The sequence below is a fragment of the Mandrillus leucophaeus genome, unplaced genomic scaffold, assembly GCF_000951045.1.
Source record: "Mandrillus leucophaeus isolate KB7577 unplaced genomic scaffold, Mleu.le_1.0 Scaffold514, whole genome shotgun sequence".
NCBI classification, from domain to species: domain Eukaryota; kingdom Metazoa; phylum Chordata; class Mammalia; order Primates; family Cercopithecidae; genus Mandrillus; species Mandrillus leucophaeus.
In genome coordinates, this window is record NW_012105520.1 from 1,045,735 (window position 1) to 1,055,879 (window position 10,145).

The 10,145-nt window shown below is 47.4% G+C and overlaps 1 pseudogene; it reads right to left on the reverse strand.

Annotated features, from left to right (window-relative positions):
- Nucleotides 1–6,940: 6,940 nt before the first annotated feature.
- On the reverse strand, nucleotides 6,941–9,219 carry LOC105551278 (annotated as a pseudogene).
- Between the last annotated feature and the right edge of the window lie 926 nt (nucleotides 9,220–10,145).

A 10,145-nucleotide genomic window follows, 5' to 3' on the forward strand; every position in this document is an offset into this window, starting at 1 on the left:
AGCCACAGACAATATGTGAAAAATGGGCATGGCTGCATTTCCCACGCCGCCAAAACAAAAGCTTTATTTACAAAAACAGGCAGTGGGCCAGATTTGTCTTGCAGAATGTAGTTGGCTGATACCTGTTCTGGAGAAAAATACTCTCTTCTCCACAAGGCCATCCCTCCTATCCATCAGGCCTCTTGTTTACGGCCCAATGTGGGCCTCGATACTTCCATTTTCCTCCTTTCTCCTTTGCTTTTCTTTCTCTGCTTCTTTTTTGTTTCTCTCTTCTATATCTTCAATCTCTTTCTGTTTTTCTTGTAAAGCACTTGCCCACCACATTGTAATGTAATCATCTGCACTACAGATCTGTCCTCTACTGGACTTCCTTAAGGCTCTGTTTCTGAGAGTTTGTAGTTTTTCCGCAATGCCTTGTAGGCAGTAGGTGCTCAGTCAATGTTAGCTCATAAGCCTGCTCAACTGGGATATTTTACTCCTTTTCCTGAATGCCTGGTCTTCCCCTCATAACCTCTACAGCAGCTGTGTTTCAGGAGTAGCTCCTCCTCTCTGTTTGGAGCTCTCAGTATTGGAGGAACAGCCACTTGGATGGGATTCTCTGAGTCTAAGAACCCTCAGCAGCTGGTCCCTGCCTGAAGAGAGAGCTACTGTTCCAGTTCACAGCACACTTGGTTGTGACAGGAGAACAAAGGAGCCCTGGCAGGAGCATGAGTCAGACCAAGAGGGTGCAAGAGCCTTTCGATGAAAGTCCCAGAAGGCAGAAAGCCTTTCACAGGACTGGGATCAGAGGTGTTCCACCCAAGAGGACGTCTGGCAGGTGGCAGCTTCCTTTCTATACTCTTGCCCCAGTCATCCTCTCTTTGGCCCTCATCTGTTCCAAGAGAAGGACTCCTTCCTCCTGTTTTGCAAAATGACTGATTTTCATTTATGCCAATCTAGTTGACATACCCGGGTCAATGCAGGGCTAAGTTGAGTTGTCTGACTTCACAAGCCCCTAGGGGGCAGCAGCTCCTCTGATGGTTATGAAGAGCCATTCAGATGTTAGGCCTCCCAATGTGGTCTTTTTCTGGGAAAAAACTTACCTGCTGAGTGTACATCTTGGAGGCCTGCTGTAATTTTGGCTCCAGAAATGGTGTCATCTGGGGCTTGGCCTGAGTCCATGTTGCTCTTGGTCTCCTTCAGTGAGACATTTCCCCTCCCACTCCTCCTTGGCCTCTTGCTAGTTTCACAGATGCACCAACTCATCCATTTTTAATCTGACCAAATCAATTACAAATGTTACAGATTGTAATTACCCAAGGAACTCCCAAAAACTAATTATGTAACACGCAATCCCCAAAATAAATTACTTTCCTTTGGCTTGATGTTCCAGAAAGGTGTTTTCTGCTCACACTTGTAATCCCAGAACTTTGGGAGGCCGAGGTGGGCGGATCACCTGAGGTCGGGAGTTTGAGACCAGCCTGACCAACATGGAGAAACCCCGTCTCCACTAAAAATACAAATTAGCCAGGCATGGTGGCGTGTGACTGTAATCCCAGCTACTCAGGAGGCCAAGGCAGGAGAATCGCTTGAACCCAGGAGGCAGAGGTTGCAGTGAGCTGAGATCACTCCATTATACTCCAACCTGGGCAACAAGAGCGAAACTCCATCACAAACAAACAAACAGTGTTTTCTGAGGAGGCAGAGAAAGAGTGTTGCTCATCCCTATTAGGGATGCTCATGAAGCAGCTCTTTATTTAGCTCCGTTGCGTGTTTGTGGGTGTTTGTCGGAGGTGGCCACAGGCTCCATGCCAGGGCTCTGTGCAGTAGTCACATCATCTTTTGCCACGATGGGGGATGTTGCCACAATACCCATGGAACCAACCCATGTCTTGTTGTTCCACCACCAAGAGAAACTTCAGTTTCCTTGGGCAAAATCTGGGAGGCCAGGTAATGGAAAGCAAACATCAGATGCAGGAGATGCTTAAAAAAGAAAGAGAATTAGCGTGTTAACCTTGGCCTGAGACTAGTGGAGTCGTGTTAAGTGATGGATCACTAGAGCGTTCCTCAGCAACAGTGCCTGTCAGAGAAGAAACCCAGAGCCGACATTTACATTTTTCTTTCCTTGTTTTTTGTTTACTATCAACAGACAATGGAATCTCAGAGTTTGCTGAATCTAAGCTTTGGGTACCAATAAAGGCTTTCCTTGACCTAAATGCATTTGAAAAGCACACTTTAAGACTATGTCAGTGATAAAGTAAGAAATTAGCTCATTCACAGGACTCATAACCTCAGAGTTGCAGACCCTTCACCGGGAGCTGCCATTCATGTGAAATACTGTTTATAACTGTTAATAAAATCACCAGGACAAAAGGGGAAACAGGGAGCAAACTTGTAAACATCCTCAGGCATGGAGCAGGGATGGAGAAGCTTAGCAACAATTGTTTATGTCAGGAGGGCCAAGGAAGGCTGACAGAAAAAAAACTTTCTTTGAGTTTGTATTAGTCAGGGTACTCTAGAGGGGCAGAATTAATGGAATATATATATGTACATATATATATATATGGGAGTTTATTAAGTATTAACTCACACGATCACAAGGTCACACAATAGGCTGTCTGTAGGCTGAGGAGCAAGGGGAGCCAGTCCGAGTTCCAAAACTGAAAAACTTGGAGTACGATGTTTGAGGGCAGGAAGCATGCAGCATGGGAGAAAGATGTAGGCTGAGAGGCTAGGCCCATCTAACCTTTTCATATTTTTCTGCCTGCTTTATATTTGCTGGCAGCTGATTAGATGGTGCCCATCCAGATTAAGGGTGGATCTGCCTTCCCAGCCCGCTGACTCAAATGTTAATATCCTTTGGTAACACCCTCACAAGCACACCCAGGATCAATACTTTGCATCCTTCAATCCAATCAAGTTGACGGTCAGTATTAACTCTCACAGAGTCTCAATAGTAGTGAGAAGGTTCCCAGTGAGAAAGAGTGAGCTTGGGGGTGGTCCTGTGTGTCTAGGTATGCGCAGGGGTGGTATGTGTATGTGGCAGTGACTGTGTGTGCATACACATGTGCACAGGCATTTGTGCATGTGCAGATATGAATTGTGTGCATGTGTTTATGCATATGTGTGGATGTGAGTGTGTACATGTGTGCATATCTGCATTTGCATATGCGTTGCTGGGTATGGGTGTGTGTGCATATGTATGTGGGTGTACATGTGTGTATGTGCCACTGTGTGTGTGCATGTGTGTGTGTATAGGGACATCAAAACACACTAGATAAGATTAGAGCCCTTTACTCTTCTGCTGCAGCTTTGGCCTTTACTTCCCTGTTACAACCTGCATGGTTCTTACTGTAGATTCCCATTGAACAGACCGCCTCCTCGCCTAGAAGGGCTGGGGAAGGGAAAGGCAATGTGTTCTTCAGCTGCACACCCAGCCCTGAGCCTGCCTCCTGGTAAGTGCTAGCTCAGTATCTGCAGAGTGGTGGAACTGCACCCCACACTGATGAGATGGGTGACAGTGTGCATGGCAGGCAGTTCTCATCTCACCTCCTTCCTCACTAGGCATGCTAAGTTCCATTTTGCAACATGGGGAGTCTAGGTTTTGTCACTTGTTTTTTGAGCATTGGTTTTCTTTTTTTAGTTTTTTTGAGATAGAGTTTCACTCTGTTGCCAAGCTGGAGTGCAGTGGCACAATCTCAGCTGACTGCAACCTCCAACTCCCTGGTTCAGGTGATTCTCCTGCCTCAGCCTCCCGAGTAGCTGGGATTACAGGCATGCGCCACTACACTGAGCTAATTTTTATATTTTTAGTAGAGACGGGGTTTCACCTTGTTGGCCAGGATGGTCTCCATCTCCTGACCTAGTAATCTGCCCTCCTCGGCCTCCCAAAGTGCTAGGATTACAGGTGTGAGCCACCTTGCCCAGCCGAGCATTTGTTTTTAAAACAGAAATGCATTTTTTTGAATGAGCATGGACCCAATTCTGGCATATAGAATAAAGTGTATAGAAGTGTAAAGAAACTCTTCCTTTTTCAAAATTCTTGACATTGGAAGAAGTTGAACCTCATGGAATGCTCTCAGTGTCTTTTATTGCAAACCACAGAGTCTTCCTGGTGATTCTCACGTTCTCGCCTCTCATGTCCACTTGGTAATCCGTCATTTTAGTTTGGAAATGATTCAGGAACCTACTCAACCATTCCTTGTAAATGCTGCTATTACAAAAACTCCTTGCCTGTAGCACCACAAAAGTTCTAACTTGGTTTCTTTTTCCATTTCGCCTTCATTCTGCACACTTTGCCGAGGCTACTGTATTAGTCCGTCTTGCACTGCTATGAAGAAATACCTTTATGTGGCCAGAGCAGGAGGAAGGCGGGGGGCATGCTACACACTTTTAAATAAATAGATTTCATGAGAACTCACTCACTATGCAGCACCAAAGGGGGATAGTGCCAAACCCTGAGAAACTGCCCCCATGATTCAGTCACCTCCCACCAGCCCCCACCTGTAACACTGGGGATTATAACTGAACATGAGATTTGGTGGGGACACAGATGCAAACCATATCAGTTACCTTTCAATAAGAAGATCTAGTTGTATCAAATGGGAAATTATGAAATTGCCAATATCCAACCTCTCTTGACCTACAAAAATTTGTGGTCTAACACAGGTCACCATGACACTGCTACCTAGCACTTGAGTCTGTGTTGGCCTCTCATGACAATGGTTTTTTGAGAAGAAATTGCTGTACTTTGTTTCCTAATCGCTTCCTTAGAATTAAATAAGTGGGGTGGTATCCAGAATCTCATGTCCCATCGATGTCATTTGCTGGGTAACCAACAGCAAACATCAGATATTTACCTCTGACATGCAATGTTCAAATCAAATAGTAAAATGTCTCTATGTAAACATTTTATGCCTCTTTGTAATATCAATTGAATTCTATCCTTTCTGAAGTCACTACACCATTTCTCCCAGTAAAAAATTGTCTACAAAATCTTAGAGTTGGTTCTGACACTACTAATTTTGAGTTGAGTGACCCTAGACAAATCGCCCACCTTTTTAAGCTTCACTTTTCTCATATAAAAATAAGGTGTGTTAATAATAGTTAACTCATCGGGCTTTTCTGAAAATTAAAATAAAAGTGCATATAACATGGTAAATAGGGTGACTCACACCTACTAAGTGCTCCATGGAGTACATTGTACATTTTAAAATAACTCAAAGAGTGAGATTGGGTCGTTTGTAACACAAAGGATAAATGCCTAAGGGGATGGATACCCCATTCTCCATGATGTGTTTATTTTACATTGCATGATTGTATCAAAATATCTCATGTACCCCATAAAAATACGTACCTACTATGTTCCCATAAAAATTTTTTAAAAGAAAAAAAGTGTTAAAATTTGTTTTTAATTAATTAATTACTTATTTATTTAGAGACAGGGTCTAGCTCTGTCCCTCAGGCTGGAGTGCTGTGGCCCAATCTTGGCTCACTGCAGCCTTTGCCTCCCAGGCTCAAGTGATCCTCCCACCTCAGTCTCCCAAGTAGCTGGGACTATAGTCGTGCTGCCATGCCTGGCTAATTTTTGTATTTTTTTGTAGAGACAGGGTTTCACTATGTTGCCCATGGTGGTCTTGGCCTCCCAAAATGTTGGAATTACAGGTGTGGGTCACCATGCCTGTCCTTTTTTTTTTTTTTTAATTGAGATGGAGTCTTTCTCTGTTGCCCAGGCTGGAGTGCAGTGGCATGATCTTGGCTCACTGCAAGCTCTGCCTCCGAGTTCACCCCACTCTTGTGCCTCAGCCTTCCAAGTGGCTGGGACTACAGGCACCCACCACCACGCCCGGCTAATTTTTTGTATTTTTAGTAGAGATGGGGTTTCACCACGTTAGCCAGGATGGTCTCGATCTCCTGACCTCGTGATCTGCCCACCTTGGCCTCCCAAAGTGCTGGGATTACAGGCATGAGCCACTGTGCCCGGCCCATGCCTAGCCTGTTTTTATAGAGACAGAGTCTCGCCATGTTGCTCAGGCTGGTCTCAAACTCCTGGACTCAAGTGATCCTCCCACCTTGGCCTCCCAAACTGCTGTCATTACAGGTGTGAGCCACTGCAACTGGCCTAGTTTTATAGAGACGGGAGTCTTGCCATGTTGCCCAGGCTGGTCTTGAACTCCTGACTTCAAGCAATCTTCCTGCTTTGGTCTCCCAAAGTGCTAGGATTACAGGCCTAAGTGACTGTCTCCCTTGCCTGGAACCCCATGCCTCTTTGCTCAGCCTCAAATCTCACATCCTCTTCTCACCATTTAAACTGTAGGCCACAGACTGGTGGCAAAGCAAAGGGAGCCAACCACCATCTGCTGAGTGTGCTACATGCCTAATGTTTCCACCTATTATCTCATTTAATCCTCAAACCCTCTGCAAGGAAAAAGCTCACTTCCTTTTTAAGTGAAAGAAACCAAGACTTAGAGATGCAAGGTAGTTCAATGGTGAGCAGTGGAGCCGAGGTTGGAATTCAGGTTGAATCTAAGGAGGCTCTTATAATACTGTCTCTTTCCTTATGACTGGGGAGCTCCACGCCTCTAGCTGGGATGATGACGTTCAGACCTGGGAGGAATCCAGGGCTACCCACCTCTAAAATTCGCAGGGCAAGAAGCAAGAAACAGTCACAGCACTGCCCTGGAGGCTGCTGGGGTCACCTGTCCCCCAGGCTGGAGCTGCCTCTGGCCTCACACCTCCCTTCCCCAGAGACTGGTGCCCGCCTCCTAGCCCTTATTGGATGGGGCAGGGGTTACTATCTGCTTCGGCTTGGCCAGCTGCTCCTAGAACTGGCGATTCTGGGAGAGCGCACGGCTGATGGTGGTGTGGTTGTTCTGCACAGAGGACCTGCGTGCCTCTCCCGGCTCCTCCCAGAGCTCTGCTTTCCGCTCCTGCGGCCTCTACTGCTCCCGGTTCAGGCGACTCAAGCCCTCATTGGCTTCCACCTGGGCTTGGAGCTGTCCTGCCAGACTCTCCAGCTCCTTTCACAGGTGCTTGACCTCAGCTTATAGCTGCTGCTCCACCTCTGAGGGTCCTGCTGGGGGCTCCAGGTGTAGGGGTTCAGCTTAGAAAGGAAGCAGACAATAAGGGCCTCTGGATTCTCAAAAAACCCTCCTCTTGGTGCACAGCTCCTCTCAGGCTCTGCAAACTTGGCCTCCCTGCTAATGATTCCTTGTACTCGATGGTAGCCAATCTTCCAAGCCCCTTTCAGATAGAGAGCACTGTGGGTGGCTGACAATAGGCACTCCTCCCTCTTTGTTGTTGGGGACACTGAGGCTCATGGAGATGACAAGACTTGCCATCTCCTGGCACAGACCTCTTTCCCTGTGCCTCAAAGCCCTTCCATCCACCCACCTCCCTCGGGCATTCTAAGCGACCCCCACAGCCCTCCAATGCCAGTCCTGCTTTGAGGTCACCCCAGCCCCAGCTCACCCATCTGGTTCTTCAGTTTGGTCAAGCTTGTCTCCAGCTCCTGTACCTGATGCAGGTCATGCTTCTTCTCCTCCTTCAATGTGCAAACCTGCCCAAAGCACAGGGGGAAAGGGCCCTGGAGAAGAGGGGCTGGTAGCTGGGCAGGCTACCATCTCCCTCTCTGCCCCCACCTCCACAAAGCCCAAACCCATGACCACTTCTGGCTGTATTCCTCCCATTGCATAGATGCTCAGAATGATCAAGCGACCTCTCTTAGGTGGGGACTGAAGGGTCAGGTCTCATCTGCTCTGATATCTCCTGCATCCTCTGCCACACATGGCATGCTCTCCATGGAGATACTCAGCGCACTGGTCTCTCCATTTGTAGATACTACAGCCACTCCATCAACTGCGAGAATTGACACGGAAGTTAGGAAGGGCTGTCACTGGTCCTCACCTACTCCTGGCCACCTGGCGTCATCATCCTTCCACGTCCCTCCTTCTGCAAAGCCTCATGGGCCCCAGGTATGCTTCCAGCTGTGCCCGCTCTTCCATGGCCTGCTGTAACTGCTGGTTAGCATCCAGGGCTTTGCAGCAGCTAGACAACTGGATGGTGAAGTGGGAGAAGTTTCGATCTGGGGAGCACAGGCCATTCCACACAGTGCCTTTAAATGGGCTAGGGCTAGGCTCAATGTACGACTCAGTCAATAAAGATCTCTGTCAAGTTGCTTTGCTTTAGAAACAAAAAATTAAATAATTTTAAAGAGCTCTCAGGCCAGGCATGGTGGCTCATGTCTGTAATCCCAAAACTTTGGGAGGCTGAAGCGGGTGGATTCCTTGAGCTCAGGAGTTCCAGACCGGCCTGGGCAACATGGCGAAGCCTCGTCTCTACAAATACAAATTAGCCAGGTGCAGTGGCATGCACCTGTAGTCCCAGTTATTTGAGAGGCTGAGGCTTCAGCCTGGGAGGTGGAGGTTGCAGTGAGCCAAGATAGCACCACCACACTCCAGCCTGGATCACAGAGCGAGACCTCATCTCAAAAAAAAAAAAAAAGAAAGAAAAAAGATGATCACAACTCTCTCTTATTACCACGGAATAGTGAAAGTGTTGACTTGAACCTCAGAAGGAAATACACAGACTCATGAGCTAGCCATATAAATGTAATCTATAAAATAATGGCTTTCATCCATGATGCTTTAAGAAAAAAAAAAATTAAGCCCTAACCTTGAGATTCTGAATCCCCAGGCCTATGACAGGGTCTCAGTTTGTAGATTTTTAGCAGTCTCTAGAGGATTCTATGGCAGAAGCAGAACAAGGACTCAAATTTTCCAGCTCTTGGCTGGAGCCTCCCCATATCCAGCATGATCCCTAGACCATGGCCCCAGCTGGATGGGGCTCCCACTGCCCTGGAGCTACAGCCTCTTGCCTGCTGAAGCATGAGGTCGGCAATCTCCAGTTTGTTTTTCAGCTCCTCCAAGTCACGCTGCACCCCTGCCTTGTGGGTCAGCGCAACTGGAAGCTGCTCTGCCTAAGCTGAGTTCTCCTGCTTCAGCTCCTTATTACTGTTGCTATGGCCAGAGGCAGCAGAGAAAGGAATGAACGAAGAATAGAAAGGATTGTTTTGGTGATCAACCCTCTACCCTCGCCCCACAACCACAGAACCGTGGCACTGGAAGAGACCCCAGGAATCAAATGTCATGAGTTGCCCGAATCTACAGCATGAGTGAGGGGCATGGATGGCATTAGAGCTTAGCGGTGCACGCATGCAGACCTGTACGACCACCTCACCATGCTCACCTGCACCCCTCTCACCTCACCCACGCCACCCATGCTAAGGGCCCCAGACCTCCCGTTCCACCTTCCCCCATCCTAGATGTTCTTGTCCACCTGCAGCCTGTGGGCATCTCTGTCTCTGCTTAACTGGTTGTTGTCCTGCAAATACAGAAAGGTGAAGTCAGGATACAGCAGGCAGAGGAGCAGCTGGCTGAGCAGGAACAACAGCTACAGTGACTATTCCAAAGTAACACTTCGTCACTCTCAATCATGCCTGACATGTTTTCAAGGCATTTCCAAGCCCGTGGTCTCATTTGTTTCTCAAAGAACTCAGTAAGGGTGGAAGGGACAGGAAAAGAGATCTAATTTATAGCTGGCTAGCAGAGAGGCCCAGAGAGATCAGAGAATATTGCTATCGTTCTTACCGTTATGACTACCCCTGTTTGAACCTTTATTGAGTGCTTCACCAGGCATCATGCTAACAACCCCATTTAATCCTCACAACCACCATAGGAGACAGTTACTATTATCACCTCTATTGTGTAGATGAAAAACATGGGGTATTAGAGGTTAAGTGCTTGCCCAAGATCACTCAGACAGAGCTGGGATCTAAACATCCAGGTATATCTGATTGTCCATGCCCCTGTTTTCACTGTGAGGCAGGAAAATAGGGTCTGGAGGCAGGGAACATAAGGCCGGTTCACACTTCAGCTATAACAGGAAATATCCTCTCCATAGGGCGCACGCGTAAATGACTTTGTAACTTTACTTCATTCTCTCCAGTTACATAGGGCGTACCCGAAGTAACCAATGGAATCCTCTAAGGGGTCATTAACCCCCCCAAAATTTTGTAACGGGGCCTTTGAGCCCCTGTGCTCGGGCGCGCTCCCACACTGTGGAGTGTGCTTTCATTTTCGATAAATCCCTTCATTCCTTCCTTGCTT